Below are 19,668 nucleotides of genomic sequence, written 5' to 3' on the forward strand. Positions count from 1 at the left end.
CAGACTACTATTTAACACTTTTAACTGCCTTCTCCATCTTCCAATGTGCCATCCCACATCAATCATCTCTGCTAAGGACTTGTCACACATTTCAAACATAAGATCAACATAATCAGAACAAGTTTAAACCTACAGTCACCACAACCCCTCTGCATAGCTATTTAGTCCTTTTCCCTTAACCTCCTTCCCCACCAATATCAAAAGTGAGCTCTCCATCCTACTCTCCAAATCACACTTCACTATATATACACTTGACTCAATCCCATATCACCTCAACCTTAATCTTTTTACTTTGTTCATCCTTGTCCTAAACCATTTTTCAACCTCTCACTGACTACTGGTGTCTTTCCTTTGTCCTTTAAACATGCAGCTATCATAATCATCCTCAAAAAGCCATCCCTCAACCCTTCTTCTCTGTCTAGCTACAACTCCATCTTAATGTTTCCATCTGCATCCAAACTCCTGGCATGGCATGTCCACCTTGAGGTGTTCTCCTAATCTAATCCAACTTGCTGTTCAAACAACTGCAATCTGGCTTCTGACCCTACCAGCCTACTGAAACTGCCCAGACTAAAGATGATAATCTTTAATCGCAGCAGCCTCAAAACATTACTCTGTACTCTTCCTCCTAGACTTGTCCTCTGTCTTCAACACAGCTGACCACTCCCTCCTGGTACAAACTCTCTCCTCTCTTGACATCACAAACGTGGCCTTTACCTGGATTTAGTTTCCTTCACCCTCTCTCTTTTGGTGTTTCCCCAAGCCTTTGTCCTAGGATCCCTACTCGTATTGATTTATACTTTTGCCTAGGACAGCTCATAGAATCCCATGGCTTTCAGTACCACAGTGCCACGGTCTAAGATCTAAGATCTACAGTGCTAAAGTCATGATGCTTAAAAGTTTGTCAATAGAGATGAGCGAGCACCAAAATGCTCAGGTGCTCATTACTCAAGTCGAACTTCCCGCGATGCTCGAGGGTTTGTTTCGAGTAACGAACCCCATTGAAGTCAATGGGCGACCCGAGCATTTTTGTATGGGACCTATGCTCCGCTAAGGTTTTCATTTGTGAAAATCTGGGAAATTCAAGAAAGCGATGGGAACGACACAGAAACGGATAGGGCAGGCGAGGGGCTACATGTTGGGCTGCATCTCAAGTTCCCAAGTCCCACTATTAAGCCACAATAGCGGCAAGAGTGGGCCCCTCCCCCAACAATTTTTACTTCTGAAAAACCCTCATTAGCAAGGCATACCTTAGCTAAGCACCACACTACCTCCAACAAAGCACAATCACTGCCTGCATGACACTCCGCTGCCACTTCTCCTGGGTAACATGCTGCCCAACTGCCCATTTCAGTAATAGTAGCAGTCAAGACAGGCCCCAGTAACAATTCCAAAGCAGCAGTATAGGGGGAGCACAGTATTAGTTCCATTTCAGTAGTAGTAGCATTCTAGGGTATTAATGAGCGACTACTACCCCCAGCAGACACGCAGTAAACTGTAGACGGTCACAGGCAGCCCAAATATAGTATTTTTTTCCAATTTTTGGGAAAAAGCCCACTGCCTATATAGCCTGTATATGGATTTCCCTGTTGGAGGATGACTGTGGTTATTGAAAGCACAGTGCAGCCAGAAAAAATTATGCGCAAGGCTGCAGTAACACCTAGCTGGGTAATAGTGAGCGACTACTACCCCCAGCAGACACGCAGTAAACTGAACACGGTCACAGCCAGCCCAAAGATTTTTTTTTCAAATTTTTTTGAAAAAGCCCACTGCCTATATAGCCAGTATACCTCTTTCCCTGTAGCACTGTCCCTGCCTCACCAGTACTGCCCCTATACTCAGTAAAATGACTGCAGACTGAGGACGCTATGGTCTGCATGCCCCATATACAAAAAAAAAAAAAATGTGCAAAACTGCTAAAAGCAGCCTCAACAGTACTGCACACGGTCAGATGTGGCCCTAAGGCCTCCTTCCCACGAGCGTGACGGGCTCCGCCGCGTAATATTACGCAGTGAAGCCCGTCACGGCGCCCCCCAGAGACCCCATACTTACCAGCGGAAGATCGCGTGAAGACGCTTCCCCGCCCACCGCCGTCGCGTCATGTGACACGCCCATCGCGTCACATGACGCGGCCGGCCGTGTCACGTGACGCGCCGGCCGCGTCATATGACGCTCGGCGGTAGGCGGGGAAGCGTTTTTTCACGCTATCTTCCGCTGGTTGCAGCGGGAGATAGCGTGAACGGACGGCTTCCATTGACTGCAATGGAAGCCGTCAGCGCGTACAGCCCGTCCTCACCCGCAGAAAATAGAGCATGCTGCAGGTGAGGACGGGAGAAATCGCGGTGCGTAATTCCGCGGTGGAATTACGCATTGTGAGCATTGTGCTATTAGGTTCAATAGAACCTAATAGCAGGGGGCCACGCAGCGGATTTTTGCCGCGAATTTACGCGGCGTAAATCCGTTCGTGGGAAGGAGGCCTAAGAAGGACCGTTGGGGTTCTTGAAGACGAAGATAACAGCCTAACACTCTCCCTATAGCAGCTACAGCAGGACGGCACTTTCCCTAATGTCTCTCAGCGTGCATCTGTGATCTGTGGTGAGCCGCGGCCGGCCCCAGTTTATATACTCGGGTGTCACCTGATCTCCCCAGCCACTCACTGCAGGGGGGTGGGATAGGGCTGGAACTTCACAGGAGGAAGTTGTAATGCCTTCCCTGTGTTTCTATTGGCCAGAAAACGGCGCAAAATTTTCTGGGAAGAAAATGGAAGTGACTCGAACACCGCGTGGTGCTCGTCTCGAGTAACGAACATCTCGAGTACCCTAATACTCGAACGAGCATCAAGCTCGGACGAGTACGCTCGCTCATCTCTATTTGTCAACCATTCAAAATTTTCAATATTTCTGCTTGTAATACACAAAAAGCTACCTGTACATTAAATTTTCACACAAGTCCTAAAAGTTGATTAAGAGAACTAAATTAAACAAATGAGTCAAAAATATTGCATTTGGTCATTTATTTATTGCTTTAAACTGAAAACCCAAGAGTTTAGACACAGATTAGCTGCTGACTGAAAATTGTATTTTAAAGTATTTCCAAGTAACTTATTCTCAGAAACAAATCTTGTAGACTCACAGTCTCATAAAAAATTCAGACAAGTCATTTTATTTACAGTCATAACCAGATTTATTAATTAGATTAGTCTAAATTAAATTTAGGCATAGAAAATTCAATAACATCATAATTGCAGCACTTTAGTGAGATACCATCCGTGTGGTAGGACAAAGGCTTCTATTCATCAATTTTAGAAAAGAGGAAGAAAGACAGAAGGAAAAGTGAGCATTATAACTGTATTCCAAAGTTACATCTATCACTTGCTTGATGATTTGTTAGAAATAGATTTAGCATTTTTACTCTGACCCCTACTGAGAATTTATATCTACCCCCTCTTGCTGCCACAGTACCATAAACTCTCACACCTGGCATTCATAGTCAAGATGATTTATCTGGGTGGGTGTTCTCCGTTTTCTTATGGAATGTAGCACGTATATTTATGTATTTTATCTTGACAGTGAATCTTTCAATCATCAGCTGTACCTTCATGGAAAGGAATATAGTTAAAATTATAAATTATCTACGGAACTGGCATGCATTTATATTATGCATAAATATATAAAAAGTCTACACACCACTGTTAGAATGCCATGTTTTGTCATGTTAAAAGATCCAACAAAGATGAATCATTCCAGATTTATTTACACTTTCAATGGGACCCGTTATCTGTAGAATTCTATTGAACAACAAACTGAAATCATTTATGGTAGAATAAAACTAACAAAACTAAAATAATGTGGTTGCATAAGTGTGAACACCCTCTTATATTTAGGGATGTAGTTGTGTTAATTAGCAAATCACATTTAAACTCATGTTAAATGATAGTTAGTGCACAGTTGTTATTATTTACAGTGATTCTGATTTACCCCTTACGCCATGATCTGTAAATAGCTCACAACTAGAGATGAGTGAGCGTACTCAGATAAGCACTACTCGCTCGAGTAATTGGCTTTATCCGAGTATCGCTGTGCTCGGGTCTAAAGATTCGGGTGCCGCTGCGGCTGACAGGTGAGTCGCAGCGGGGAGCAAGGGAGAGCGGGCGGGAGAGAAGGAGAGAAAGATCTTACCTCCGTTCCTCCCCGCTCTCCCCTGCAGCTCCCCGCTCCGTGCCGGCACCCGAATCTTTAGACCCGAGCACAGCGATACTCGGATAAAGCCAATTACTCGAGCGAGTAGTGCTTATCCGAGGACGCTCACTCATCTCTACTCACAACACATCAAAGGGATCTGATTGTTGAAAGGTATCTGAAGGAGAAGGGTAGCAAAAAATTTCCAATGCATTACTAATATAATGGAACACAGTGAAGACGGTCATGAAGATGTGGATTAAATTTGGCACAACAGTGACATTACCAAGAACTTCATGTCTCTCAAATTTAATGAAAAGAAAACTGATGTAGGAGGCTGCCAAGAGGCCTACAGCAACATTAAAGGAGCTGCAGGAATTTCTGGCAAGTACTGATTGTGTAGTGCATGTGACAACCATCTCCCGTATTCTTCTTATGTCTGGGTTGTGGGGTAGGAGGGCAAGACGGAAGCCTTTTCTGATAATGAAAAACATCCAACCCTGCCTATGTTTTGCCAAAAGCTACATCAAATCTACTAAAAGTATGTGGGGAAATGTGTTCTGGTCTGATGAGACCAAGGTTGTACTGTTTGATCATAATTCCTAAAGGTATGTTTGAAACACAGCCAACACTGCTCATCACCAAAAGAACACCATACCCATGGTGGAGGCAGCATTATGCTTTGAGACTTTTTTGCTGCTGGAACTGGAGCTTTAGTCAAGGTGGAGGGAATTATGAACATTTGTAAATATCAGTGAAGATGAATAGTAAATTCACCTTTCGGCATCACAATGACCTAATGCATACCTCCAAATCAACAAAAGAATGAAAATCTGTGTCTGAGTTGACCTGAAGAGAGCTACACACATAAGAAGCCTTCACAATCTGACAGATTTGGAGTGCTTTTGCAATAAAAAGTATGCAAACATTGGCAAGTGAAACTGTGCCATGCTACACCTACCCAAAAAGACTAAATGCTGTCATGAAGTCAAAGGGTACATCAACAAACTGTTAGTTAAAGGGTGTGCATAGTTATGCAATCACGTAATTTTTTTCCACACTAAAAGATTACAGTTTGTTGTTCAATGGATTTTTATAGATAATGGGTCACATTGAAGGTCATAATAAATCTGAAATAAAAAGGATCATCTGAACCTTCCACAAGCATCTACAGCTGTTTAGTTGTACATAATTCAAAGACAAGTGGCACCATTGCTACAGGATCCGGTATGTTGGAACCATTTCCAGGCGCTTGGCTGAAGGACATTTGGTCTCACATCATCTATTAGGTGTACTGCCTCTGTTTGCAGTAGTGTTATGAATGGCAAAACTGGACTACTACAGAGTAGAACCAGGGTGTCCGTGGCAACTAAGGTTTAGTTTGGGCACTAATGACATTTTAATGTTTGGAGACCTAGGGGTGAGCGCTTTAATCCTGCCTTTGCTGTGGAGCAGCACTCTGCCTCCACTCCTGGTGGGATAGTCAGGGGTCGGGGTGGTGGGGGTATTGCACCTGACAGTTGGTCACCCCTAGTTGTGGTTCAAGGAACAATGACAGCTGAGCGATATCTTCAGGACATTCTTCAACCACATGTGTTGCCTTTCATGGCAGGACTTCCAAGAGGCATTTTCCAGAAGGATAATGCTAGGCAACATACAGCAAGAGTGTCACAAGAATGCCTCCACAACATTGTCAAATTTCCGCTGCCTGCCCGGTTGCCAGATTTATTGCCAGTAGAACTTGTATGGGACACCAACTTTAAAAGCTTCTGAGTTTGCAAGATCTAGAGGCTCAGTTACAGCAAATGCGGACAGATATGGCACACTATAACATACGGAATCTGTATGCCTCCATGCCTGCCTGTATCACATCTTGTATGCAAGCTAGAGGTGGTATAACAGGGTACCAGAGCCTCCCTCCAAGTGTTCAGTTTTCCATAATAAATTATCAATGCTACAACCAAACATATAACAACTTTTCCTAGGTGTCTGGATTTTTTTTAGGAATGTTCTTGTGTATATCTATCTATCTGCCTCATGGTAGATGCACGTATATTTATATATATATATATATATATATATATATATATATATATATATATATATATATATATATATATATATATATATATATATATATATAACAAAACTAAATGACAGGGCAAAAAAACTAAAACTTGCATGTTGCCCCACTGGCCTACTTTTGTAGACACTAGTGAAATTCTTCAAAAGCCTCCACAGGCTTTTCTTTTATTCTTAATGTATCTAATTAAAATATTTCCTCGTAAACAGCAATCCAATGACGTTTGTTGTACAGGATGGGTAATGTAAAATTAGCCTGGCACCACAATATTATGATAACTGTCTAAAAGAAAATCTTTGATGTTCATAGCAACCAATCACAGCACAGTTTTCATTTTGCCTCAGCAGTATAAGAAATAAAAGCTGCATTGTGATTGGTTGCTATGGGAAACAAAGAGTTTCTGTTAGACAGCTTTCATAAGAGTGTGGTGCCGGGATACTTTTCTGTAAACCACCCAGTAGATGCTATGGTAATGAGTAGAGATGAGCGAGTATACTCGTCCGAGCTTGATGCTCGTTCGAGTATTAGGGTGCTTGAGATGCTCGTTACTCGAGACGAGCACCAGGCGGTACTCGTCTCGATTAAACGAGCACTGACCATTGAATTCAATGAAGCCGGCAATACAGCCGGCTCCATTGAAAGCAATGGGCTTCTGGCGAGCGCGGAATGAATTGTCGGGAAGGACTTAAATATATAAGCCCTTCCCTGCAATTCATCCAGAAATGTGTAAAAATAAAAAAAAAAATATACTCACCTTGTCCCGGCAGAACGATGTTAGCCCATTGAATTCAATGGAGCCGGCAATACAGCCGGCTCCATTGAAAGCAATGGGCTGCCGGCGATCGCGGGATGAATTGTCGGGAAGGGGTTAAATATATAAGCCCTTCCCTGCAATTCATCCAGAAATGTGTAAAAATAAAAAAAATATATATACTCACCTGGTCCCGACAGACAGAGTTCAGCGCGGCCAGCGGCAGTCCTCCTGAACTGCTCTGAACAGCTATGAGTAGTATTCAGCAGCTGGGGATTTAAAATCCCCGCCTGCTGAATGAGCTGCCTCTAATTGGTCACAGCCTGACCAATCAGAGGCAGATCTCACTCACATATCCATTCATGAATTTATGACTGCTGCCTCTCATTGGCTCAGCGTGACCAATCAGATGAGAGGCAGCAGTCACTTTCAATGGAGTCGGCTGTATTGCCGGCTCCATTGAATTCAATGGGCTAACATCGTTCTTCTCTGCCACAGCTGTTACAGCTGTGGCAGAGGAGAACGATCTTTATGCTGACAGTGGGGGGGGGGGGGTCTCACTCTTTCCACTATTGTGACTCAATAGTGGGACCTGGGAACTTGAGATGCAGCCCAACATGTAGCCCCTCGCCTGCCCTATCCGTTTCTGTGTCGTTCCCATCACTTTCTTGAATTTCCCAGGTTTTCACAAATGAAAACCTTAGCGAGCATCGACGTTATACAAAAATGCTCGAGTCGCCCATTGACTTCAATGGGGTTCATTACTCGAAACGAACTCTCGAGCATCACTGAAAGTTCGACTCGAGTAACGAGCACCCGAGCATTTTGGTGCTCGCTCATCTCTAGTAATGAGTGAATGTGAGGCACAGTGTGTAGTATATAATGCATACACATGAGGGCAGAGTTGCTTTGATAGCAGACTGCACTGCATCAGGCCAAGATGTGGCTGAATGGATGGGATTAGATTTGGTCTTTGTGTATGCAAGTTTTATTTTTTTTTTTTTGTTATTTTATTGCAATTTCCTTCTTGTTTTTGAAATACTCTGTTATGGAGTTATTTGAGGTAGCTAGTATGTTCATATATTTCAGAGACAGTGTGTTGATTTCCATAAGGCTGGGTTCCCACAGGGCGCAATCCCGCTTAAAATCTTGCTGTTTTGCACTTGCGCTTAGCCGCGAGTTTTGGAGTGACTTGGCTGCATGCTTTTCCATTGCGACTGGCGCTCCAACAGAGGAGAGCGCGGCTGCAACAGAGAAAAAAATTTGACATGCTGCGGCCGGGAAATCTGAAACACAGCGCCGGCTTCTGCTGGCTTTGCCGCAATTGATTAGCTGTCCTTTGTGGACGAGATTTTTGACAAATTTCGCCCACATGGCTGGCCAATCCCGGGATAAGCGGGGCAGGCAGATTTGCTGCAGAGAAATTCTGGACAGAATTTCTGTGGCAAATCCGCCCTGTGTAAACCAGCCTAAGAAAAGCCTCATTTACCCTGTAGTAGTGTTTTAGGGAAATTTAATACTTTAGACCAGATTCTCTTGAAGATAACAGCTGATATCTGCCGGCACTAGTAGTCAGGTAGCCTGTGACCAGCTTATTTTCAGAAGTCTCTTTTAGGAGAAAAAAAAAAATTCAGGGATTATGAAAAGTGGAAATTAATTTCATACAAAAACCTGGGTTCCATTTTAATATTGTAGCCTGTATTCAGCAGAATGGTAAATCTGGTTCATTTTGTTGGTTGTATTTATATGCATAGACAGGTAAAATGCATGCTGTAACTAGTTCTTGGCACTTGTGCAAGGTGTAATTTCCGCAGTAGATTCCACCTGTTTTTCTGACTGTTTTTCTTGAATGTTTCTCACAACCTATAATTAGGAATTCCATACTTTCGCAATCAAGTGTGATTTCCTAATGGTATATTTTGTAGCATTTAATTGTACTCCAGTAAGATTAAGCACATCCCCTTGTAAATTCACTGAAATCTATGATCCCTAAGTGACGTCAATGGACCCTGCAGATCCTGTCATTAGTTGGCAATTATAAGAAACTGTTTTATGTTTCATGACCGAAATCCCGGAAATTGTGGCATAACAAAAAGAGAATACAAATGGCACACTGGCAGATTTACTCAAAAGAGCTGTTCACTTTGCATAGATTAACAAACTGCTGGATACAGGTCAACATAATAAATGGATTACCAACAGAGCAACAAATCCATGCAGGAAACAATTCTGCAGATGCATATATGATCTTAAAAAACACCTAAAGGCCCATTTACACACAATGATTATTACTCAAAATTCATTCAAATGAGTGATAATCGTTACACGTAACGCTGCCATCCTGCACTTTTCGTCTGAACGATGATTTTTAAGGTGAACTTAAAAATCCATCATTCAGCCATAGAGATATAAAGCATCTCTCAACAGACCGCATGCTGTGTTTTTCATGGGAGCCGGCAGATAACATTGTATACAGGTGGCAGCCCCGATGAGAACAATCCAGCTGTGTGCAGAGCCCAGCGTGTATTTAATCACACGCTGGGCTCTGCAAACAGCTCTGGGAGGCCCTTTTACATGCAAATGAAGATGATAAAGTGTTAATGGACATTAGTTTCCATTAACAGTTTCTGCAAAAAGATTGCTAAATCTTTCAATCGTTTGAAAGATTATCTTTGTGTGTAAATGGGCCTTCAGTTCAAACATAAGTAGACTCATGCATGAAAAATTCTGCTATGCCAAAGTGCCATCCTTACCAATAGCAACTAATCAGATCAGTTCTTTAGTTTTAAATATGCTCTAAAAATTTGTAGCTCAATATGTTCTCAGCTTAAGGCCATCCACTCACAAGGTGGGATAGCAGTGAGCTTTCTGGAATGGAATACCCGCAGCAATTCCACAAAAATTCCACAGTGCCAAATCCATAGCTAAACGGTGCGGATTTGGTCACATTTGTACTTATGGAGCAGCTGCGGAATTTAACTATTGCTTTTCTGAAGTATAAAAAGATATAATTCTAAATCTACAGCATTTTTCATAAATATCCACACCATATAGAGGAGATTTGTAAAATCCCCCCCCCCCCCCACATTGCTTGTACTGTAAATGACATGGAACTCCTATAACAATTCCTCTAGCAGAAATTCTGCAGCATTTCCACCATGTAAGTCGGCAGCCTGAGGCCTTAGTCACACGGGCGTTTTTTTACGCGATTTGCGCATCGCATGACGGATGCGCATGCGCAAATCGCGTGACCGGCGCCGAAAAATCGGCCCAAAAATCGCCCGAAAATCTGCTCCTAGCCGCGTTTCATTAGAAACTGGCCGGAGCTCTCCAGCGCATTGCATTCATGGAGCCGGCAATACAGCGGCTCCATTGAATGCAAGCGCTGCGGGCGAGTGTGGGATGAATTGTCGGGGAGGGGTTAAATATATAACCCCTTTCCTGCAATGCATCCTTAAATGTGAAAAAATAAAAAAAAGGATGTACTCACCAGCTCCCGGCAGCTGGAGATCCCGGCGGCCGGCCTGCAGTGGGTGTGAAGGAGGTGTGACTCAGACTTGCCCCTGATTGGCTCAGGCTGAGCCAATCAGGGGCCAGTCTGAGTCACACCCCTTCACACCCACTGCAGGCCGGCCGCCGGGATCTCCAGCTGCCGGGAGCTGGTGAGTACATCCTTTTTTTTTATTTTTTCACATTTAAGGATGCATTGCAGGGAAGGGGTTATATATTTAACCCCTCCCCGACAATTCATCCCGCGCACGCCGGCAGCCCATTGCTTTCAATGGAGTCGGCTGTATTGCCGCTCCATTGGATTTAATGGGCAAACATTGTTCTTCTCTGCCACAGCTGTTACAGCTGTGGCAGAGAAGAATGATTTGTCTTCTGTATGTTCTCAATGGGGTCGGCGCTGCTGCCGCCGGCCCCATTGGGCGCATATAGAGAAGAGAACAGGAATCGCAGATCGCAGATAGGTGCGATCTGCGATTTCTGTTCTCTAATTTATCGGACGAGCGCATAAAAAGCGCTCATGTGTCCGATACCATTGCAAAGCAATGGTTTTAAAAAATCGCCGGACGCATGCGCATGCGCAAATCGTGGCAATAAACGCCCGTGTGACTAAGCCCTGAGGGTGAAGATAGATTAACATATAGCATTTAACTGTGTCTTTGGTGGCATTTTTCTCTACTATTTTTTGTAGCAGTTTTAAGTTTCATTTTTGCAAATTCTAAATATACCACTTATGTACAAAATTTTATAAAATGAAAACATCCACCAAAAACACTTGTAAAAATACCAATAAAAATTCATGAAATAGAAGGGATTTTTTGCAAGTTTTTTAAAATGCTGAAAAAGTGTGTATAAGAGCCCTAAGAATTATAAGGAAGAATGTTTTTTTGGGGTAAGGCATATGCTTTTTCCTATGCTTCATTATAGTTAGGTCAATACGGCTGTTCAATCCCCACAAAAAAACCTGATTTAAAATATTTTTAATACACCATCATTGTAAAAAAAAAAATCAAACAACTAGGAGTTTTCAGAATCAAATGAAACTATTTATGTGTGATTGTGACATTGATATAAGTGATTACAATATCAGAGTAAAGGCCCTTTTCAGATGGAATGAGTGTTGGGCAAATGATGCCCGCCCATCTTCCCCGCACATACTAGCTGTCGTGCATTTGCACAGGAGCTAGCATCCTTAGCTCTCAGTGGAGAGGCTAGAGGAGATTTCTCTCCGCGCTCTCCCCCACCCCTCTCCATTGGCATAACACAGCGGCCGTTCATTACTGAACAGCTGGTATTTACAGTGAACGATGAGCAATCAGCTCATCATCCATCATTTATGCAGCATAAACGCTGGACGATGAGCAGATCGCCGATCGTTCAGTTTAAATAGCGGCCATTCGATACTGAACGGCCGCTGTGTTATGTCAATGGAGATTGGCAGGGGAGCAAGAGGAGAAAAAAAATCTCCTGCAGCCGTCCAGCCCCCTCCCCCCCTCCTTGCTGGATACACTTTAAGCTGGAACCCAGCTTAAAAGGATAACTTATTGCAGAAAACTAAAAAATGAAGGGAGGCTCTAGTACCCTATTGTACTGCCTCTAGCTAGGATGCAAGATGTGATAAAGCCAGACATGAAGGCACACAGATTCCATATGGTATTCTGCAGCAGTCCACATTTGCTGTATCTGAGCCTCTAGATCTCGTAGGCTGTTGAGGTTGGCAGGCCAGATTGCCCCATACATGTTCTATTGGTGGTAAATTTGGTGACCAACTGTTGTATGCAATGGCCACTCTGACCATCACACCAACAGTAGGGGCAGTGTGCTGCTTTACAGCAAAGGCAGGATGGAGGTGTTTACCCCTAGGTCTTCAGACACAAACACAGCCATCATTACTGCCCAAACTAAATCTGGATTTGTCGCTGAAGACAACCTGGTTCCACTCCGTAGACGTCCAGTTTTATCATTTAAGATACCACTGCAAACAGAGGTGACTGTGGGTAGGTGACAAAGACCATACATGTAATAAGTGGCATGAGGTCAAACATCCTTCAGCCAATCACCTGGAAATGGTTCCAACAGACATAGAGCCTGTAATAATGGTGTCACCTGTCTGTGGATGGTGGACAATGAAACACTTGGAACTGCTTTTTTTCATTGAATAATAATCAGACGATCAGATTTTCCTCTCTACTGGTGGTCTGTTGAGGGTGTCCTCAGCTCGGTCGCCTTTTGGGCATACCCTTACACATCCACTGGTCCCACCACTTTCTAACAGTCTGGTCAGAATAGCTCAGGAAGTGGTCAATTCATTAATATGACCATCTAGCTTCTTTCATTTCAATAATGCTCCCCCTCTCAAACTCTGTTAACTGGGCAAATTCTCTTTGATTGCATCCTAGAGGCATGTTGAGTGGTCAACGAGCTCTAAACAAATGGAAAAAGAGGTCCACTACGCAAGTAGCCTCTGAGAGCCTTTTTATAGGCCAAGGGTGCAACCACTTTTAGGGCCTCAGGTGGCAAGACCATTCATATAATCATGCCACAAGTCTAATCCTTTGTATATCTGCCTGAAATGTAATTGTATGCCAAGTTGTACAGCAAAATGACAACTACTTCTAGGTGATTGATTTTTTTGGCAATAGGTGTAATATATAAATCTTGCCAGCAAATCATTTCCATATAACCTTACACTGTCCACCCTAGCTTCTAGTAGTATTTGACTGGTGCTTCAATCATACAGTAAGTTTATAAATAATGTAAAAAAGACCTTCCAATTATGTTATTTGCTGTTAAAAGATCATTGATAAAATCTTGGCCATTTACTTAATACTACAAACCAAATGTGTGTTTTTCCAACATAACCTCCCATACATATTATAGTGGTTCCAGATGATATTAAGCTTTGTAGTGTGATTAACACAGACATGAATAATATATTACAGAAGGATTTGGGAAAAGTTGGCAAAGTTTGGGCAGAGAAGTGTCAAATTAAATTTAAGTTTGTACACTATCAACAAGTATTTGGCGGGTAGCTATTTCTCCTGATCTTCAGTTTGTTGAGCTTGCATATCTGCTTATTAGGGAAAGTGAAGTAAGCCATTACCAGGACCCTCATGAAAACAAAAGATTAGTTGTACTGAAATTCAATATGCACAATCTTCATCATTTGTTGGGGTAGAGTAGGCACATCCTCACAGACATATGGTAAGATAATTTGCTAGTCCCATCAAAAATCGGCATGCTTGGCCATCTTTATTTTTTTGTGAGCACCTTATGGCATTATTTATATATAGTCTATATCTTGAAAGAAAAAAAATATTACTACTACACTACACTGAGCAAATGAACATAGAATAGGAGGTATTAGAGGATTGTACAATGAATTCCAGACACCTGCTAGTAAGGGAAATAAAATCACGGAAAAAATCTTAAATTGCATGATGAAGAGAATATAGTTTGATTTATCATTAGTCAAACCACATGCAGAATATAAAGAGTTTGGTGTATGAGAAATAAAATAGTAGGATTCGAGAAAGTTGAGAAGTGTGTGACCAAAGCAATTAGTGAATGGGTATATTTCTGTGCTCAGGAAGATTAGAAAAATTAAAAGGGTTGTCTGTGATAATTTTATTTTAAATTAGAAGTAGCCTTTGAATTACATTATTAATTATCATAGAAATTACTCCTCTGCCACCGTCATATGTCACTTCACAACTCAATGTCACACTCATTTCACTTCAACAATTGAGTAAACATGTGCCCTAAGCAGTTTACACATTCAGTATTGCCAATGCTGCCACCACTTACTGTATTGGATATGGGTGATAATTCCCAATGCCATGCACACAAGGGTAGAAAGTGTCAATAAACCCAATTGGATTTGGTCCTTTACTTGTGTTATCACTTATATACAATTCTTCATGCCCCCTTTTGATCAACAATTATGGGCCTTGTGTGGCACAGGGTGTTAAGCTCTCGCTCACGACCTGAAGGTTGTGAGTTCAATCCCTGCGTTGTTTAGGTAGCCGGTTTAAGCTTGGGCCTTCCAACAAGTAAAGGCCTTCCAACCTTCCGAGGTCCATAAAATGAGTACCCAGCTTTCTGGGGAGTAATAAATAAAAAAATTATCTAAAAAAGTGCTGCAGAATAAGTTGGCACCATACAAATAACAAGTCCCCCCCCAATTATGAACTGTAATAGGGCATATCTCTAACCCAGTATGAAAGAAGTTCCACTAAGGATTTTCATAAGTTTTATTATCTTGTGATGATCAAGTAGGTACAAATATCGATATGTATGAAGATATAGGCAAAACTATTTGGTGTTTGTACTTGACTGAAAGCTTGTGATGTACATGCTAAGCTTCTGGTAATAATATGAAGATCAATCTTAAGAGGAACCCTTAGGCATCATGTCCATGGAGAATCCGTAGCGGGTCCCTCCTGCCCCGCGGACATGAGGGCTGAAAATAGCAATTACTCACCTCTCCGCATGCTCCGGATCTTCCCTTCTTCGCGGCTTGATCTTCTCTCCGTTGCGGACGGATCTTCTTTCTTCGGCCCGGCGGATGTGCACGGCATGCCGGTTGCGTGCCGCGCGCATGCGACGGCCCGAAGAAAAAAGATCCGGCTGCGACGGAGAGAAGATCAAGCCACGAAGAAGGAAAGATCCGGAGCAGGTGAGTATATTCTGATTTTAGGTCTCCCGCGGATCCGGACGGCTTCCATAGGCTTCAATAGAAGCCTGCGGGAGACCAGCACGAAAATGGAGCATGTCCTTTTTTTTATGCTCCATATTTTTTAAAAATCACTTTTATTGACCATCCGCAGGTATTTATCTACTTGCGGGTAGTCAATGCATCCCAAGGGATGCGGATCTGCGTGCGGGGGATCCGCGGCGGATTTTAATTATTATTTTGCCCGTGGACATGAGGCCTTAAAAACATATTTCATAACAAAATATATTCCAACACAAGACTTACAGCAAAAGCATTTAGGACCATTTGGTGTTGACTAGATGTGCATACATATCCACCAAAGCATAACGTCAAGGCAGCATCAGATGAAATAAAAAGTCATATTTTATTCCCCCATAGTAAAATAGCCAGCGTCATTTTGACCTACATACACAGGTCTTTATCAAGCTAGATGTGTATACATAATCAGCACAGCAAAAGGAGATTTAGAGGTGTCAACAGCAATTGAACTGTACAAGTTCAATTTCTCCTGTATGCTGATTACAAAGCTTGAAGAGGGGGTGCATATCTCAAGGGTTTTACCTATTGGTTGTTCTTTGCATCCTTGTGTCATGCACTGCCTCCTCAAGACCTACACTATCTATAACATACTGTTTCAATTTACCAAAAGTACTTCTATGAGTTTTGTTGAGGCCCTTTGATATAGTACAATCTAGAATGTAACCCTCAGACCTGTATTTACTAAGCCATGGCCATAACGCTTATATGCAGTTGTAGCCATTCAGCTGTACTAAGCAGAATTTTTTCTAGCAATTAATTAGTAAATGTTATAATTTTTAAATAAAATTATTACTATGAATTAACAACATTTAGTTTGGAGAAAAGGACATTTTGAGAAGTATTTTGATTGCCAGATTTGGAGTCAGAAAGGTATTTCCTCAAAAATAAGAAGAATTGGAAACTGCCTCATAAAGGCTTATTTTTTGGCTTCCTTTGGATAAACACTGCATGATAATATTACAGACTGAATTTATCTTATGTCTTTTTTTAAACTCTAGCTAACTACATGTATAGTTATCTTAGCCTTTTATATTGGGATTTTGCTCACAGACACTTCAATTCATTGAAGATGACACACATATTATACATCACAATATGCAGATAATAAGTTATATCACAAGTGATTACAAGTAATCATCATTAATCACCATCTGTGCATCACTTCTTCTTTTTTCTTAATTTATGGTGGTAATATTTTTGCCAAAATATTTGGAAGGAAAATAATGTGATTATAGTTTTGTCTTCAATGGTTAATCCAGCAAGAATTCACGGGTCAATCTTTTTATAAACAAGGTACCAATGTTGTCATGTGCATTGAAAATAAATGTCTTATTACTGACCCGTAAAGCAAACAAGAACTCAGAACACGCTATTCATATCTGGAACAAAAATGCATGTCAGCAGATACTTTGCCAAGACAGGCTTTTTTTGAAAGGATTTGTATGACGGTATATTGGCAATAATGAAGTAAACTTTTGTTAAAGAAGTAAAAATACAGAGCCTGAATCAACATAGGACACAAAATTCTTTTGTCAGATCCCTAGGTATTTTTAATGTCATGCAAATGACTGTTATATGGGGTGGGGAGGAAAATTCTTTCTGTTACATCATGACAATGAAACATTTTGTTAACCTGCAAACTTGACCCATAGGAAGTATTATGTCATAATAGGGTGTGATAGAACAACTGTTTTACACAGTGATATCATGCATGTTTTAGAACAGAACACATCTGTGAGTCCACTTCTTTGATATACAAGGAAGTGTAACAATGATTCCAACTCTAGTGAGTAAATCTTAGAATTTATATTGGACACATGCCAGCTCATCAGAAAGTCTTCTTTTTGTCCATCAGTGCTTTTCTTAGGGTGAAAAGTTTTCTTGTCTTATTACCCTGTTTCCCCGAAAATAAGACGCGTCTTATATTAATTTTTGCTCCCAAATATGCGCTACGTCTTATTTTCAGGGGGTACCTTATTTTTCAATGAAGAAGAATTCACATTTATTGTTTAACAAAAAAAATGAACATTTATTACCGTATATACTGCACAGTACCGTAGTTATCACCACAAACCAATATAGCTAGAGAAACTGTGAAAACAAACCAAAAATTACTCAATGACAGTCATGTCATCATTTTCTGGCACATCATCATAAACATCTGAACCCGGAATCTACTGCTGAATTTCTTGACACTCCATTTCTTGTAAAATCTTCGGGCCAAAGCAGGAAGGTTTTTGCCCCAAGAATCTTCCACGATTCCTTTCTTGTACTCAACGGAATAGCGGTTTCTTTTTGCGCTCATGTTTAGGGGTAAAAATATACGGTAGCAACACTGTTTATTTCTTGTACTTTAGACTCTTCAGCAAAAAAGCAGACACCCCCTATTGAATCAAAATGACACACTGTTTACCTGGCTCCCACACACTGTCTGGAGACTGTAATGCTCACCCCCTAAGGGTGCCTACCCACTAGCGTTTTTTTTCCCTGCGAAATTCGCATTTTTTTTCTCTGCAGGGGTCTATGGGACGTGCAATGTTAAAATCGCGATCGCGCAAAATCGCGATTTCGCGGTAAATTGCGATTTTGCGCGATCGCGATTTTAACATTACAAGTCCCATAGACCACTGCAGAGAAAAAAATGCTGCGAATTTCGCAGGGAAAAAAATCGCCAGTGGGTGGGCGCCCTTAGGCTTGAAATACACTCTGTGAGAACCCAGCCTTAAGAATCACACATATGGTTGCCTGACTCACACACAGAGCCATAAAAAAAAAGTAACGTACCTGCAGACAGAAGTTCCTGTACCACTTGTAAGCAGGGATGGTATTGCAGCTTCCGGCCACCAGAGGGAGCTCATCACAGCAGACGTGTGCAGCAGCAACAGGATGATCCTATGGAGTTTTCCAGCCAGCAAGGGGAGCTTATAACAACAGCACAATCGTACAGCATAGGAGGAGGTAGGAGACAACGGGGATGGCAGCAGGGGACAGGCCTCTCGACTTGCCTGCACACTTTAGTATGCCTTATTATCGGGATGTGTCTTATATTAGTGATTTCTGCAAATTTCTTAATGTGTCTTATTTTCGGGGAAACACGGTACTATGTCTTAAAATTTCTGTTGAAGAAAAAATAATGCTATCAATTTAATAGCTGTCCATACACAACCATGAGGTATGGAAAACTGAATTACATGTTTTAGTTTTTACATAATATTTAATATGTATAAATGCATACAAATTTGCTCAAACCGTGGCTATTTTACAAGTAAATTTCATAGAAGGGGAGGCACTGGTATGACAAACTTGCTGCTTTATTGTTTAAAATATGTGCATATTCACAGAAGAGGAAGGACCGATTTTAACTCTGTCAAGAGCCTTGATCACCTCTCATGGGTATTTTACCTAGGTGGTAGCAGTACTTACTGCAGGTGAATAGAAGAAACAGCACAGCAGGAGTTCAAATCAATTTTCCATAGATGAGAGAAATGATCACTACATTTCTCTGATATACACTACAACCTTTTCCACGTAAGAATAGAATTCTCCAATATTCAGCCATCTTGCCTTCCCAACATATCACCGACAACTATAGGATACCATTGCAGTACCCTTACAGAGTTTCAATTCTATAATTGCAACTGGTTGTACACTGCAGTAACTTATATATAGATCCTATGCTATCTCATATGCCTTAAACCAGTCCTGATTGGGTAATGCAATTTATTATTTACCATAAAAAGACTGAAATGCTTTTTGCTTTGTCCAAATTTGCTAACTGCCCCTTTTTCAGCAAATCCCAAAAGCAAAACATTTTAAGGATGAACATATAGTTGTATATGGGCCAAGAAAAGGGTGTGGACCAACCAGTACAATACAAGCCAAAGGTTTGGACACACCTTTTCATTACATGTACTTTCTTTGTTTTTTTTTAATTTTTTTACATTGTAAATTCATATTGATGATATGAAAACTATGAAGAAACACTAATGGAATCAAGTAGTAAGCAAAAAATGTTAAACTAGAATAGGTTTTATAGTTTAGATTTTTCAAAGTAGCCCCATTTACTTTGATGACAACTTTTCCCACTTTTGACATTTTCTCAATCAGCTTCATGAGGAATGGTTTTCCAACAGTCTGACAGGTGCTTTCAGTGGTGAGAGCGCTCGGAATAGTCGATCAGTGATAGAGGAGGGATCGATTGGGGTGTCCCCATCTCTCTAATCCATGAAAAAGACTAAACATTACTTCTACTGCAGAGGATAAATTCATTGGCATAACCAGGCTCAGAAAATGCATGTGGATTAGAACAATAGCTGAATAGGGATAAACACTGTATAGATTTATGTACCAACCCTTCCTCTGCACAACTCAACTGATGATCTCAAACACATTA

This window comes from Eleutherodactylus coqui, chromosome 2 (genome assembly GCF_035609145.1).
Source record: "Eleutherodactylus coqui strain aEleCoq1 chromosome 2, aEleCoq1.hap1, whole genome shotgun sequence".
Classification (NCBI taxonomy): Eukaryota; Metazoa; Chordata; class Amphibia; order Anura; family Eleutherodactylidae; genus Eleutherodactylus; species Eleutherodactylus coqui.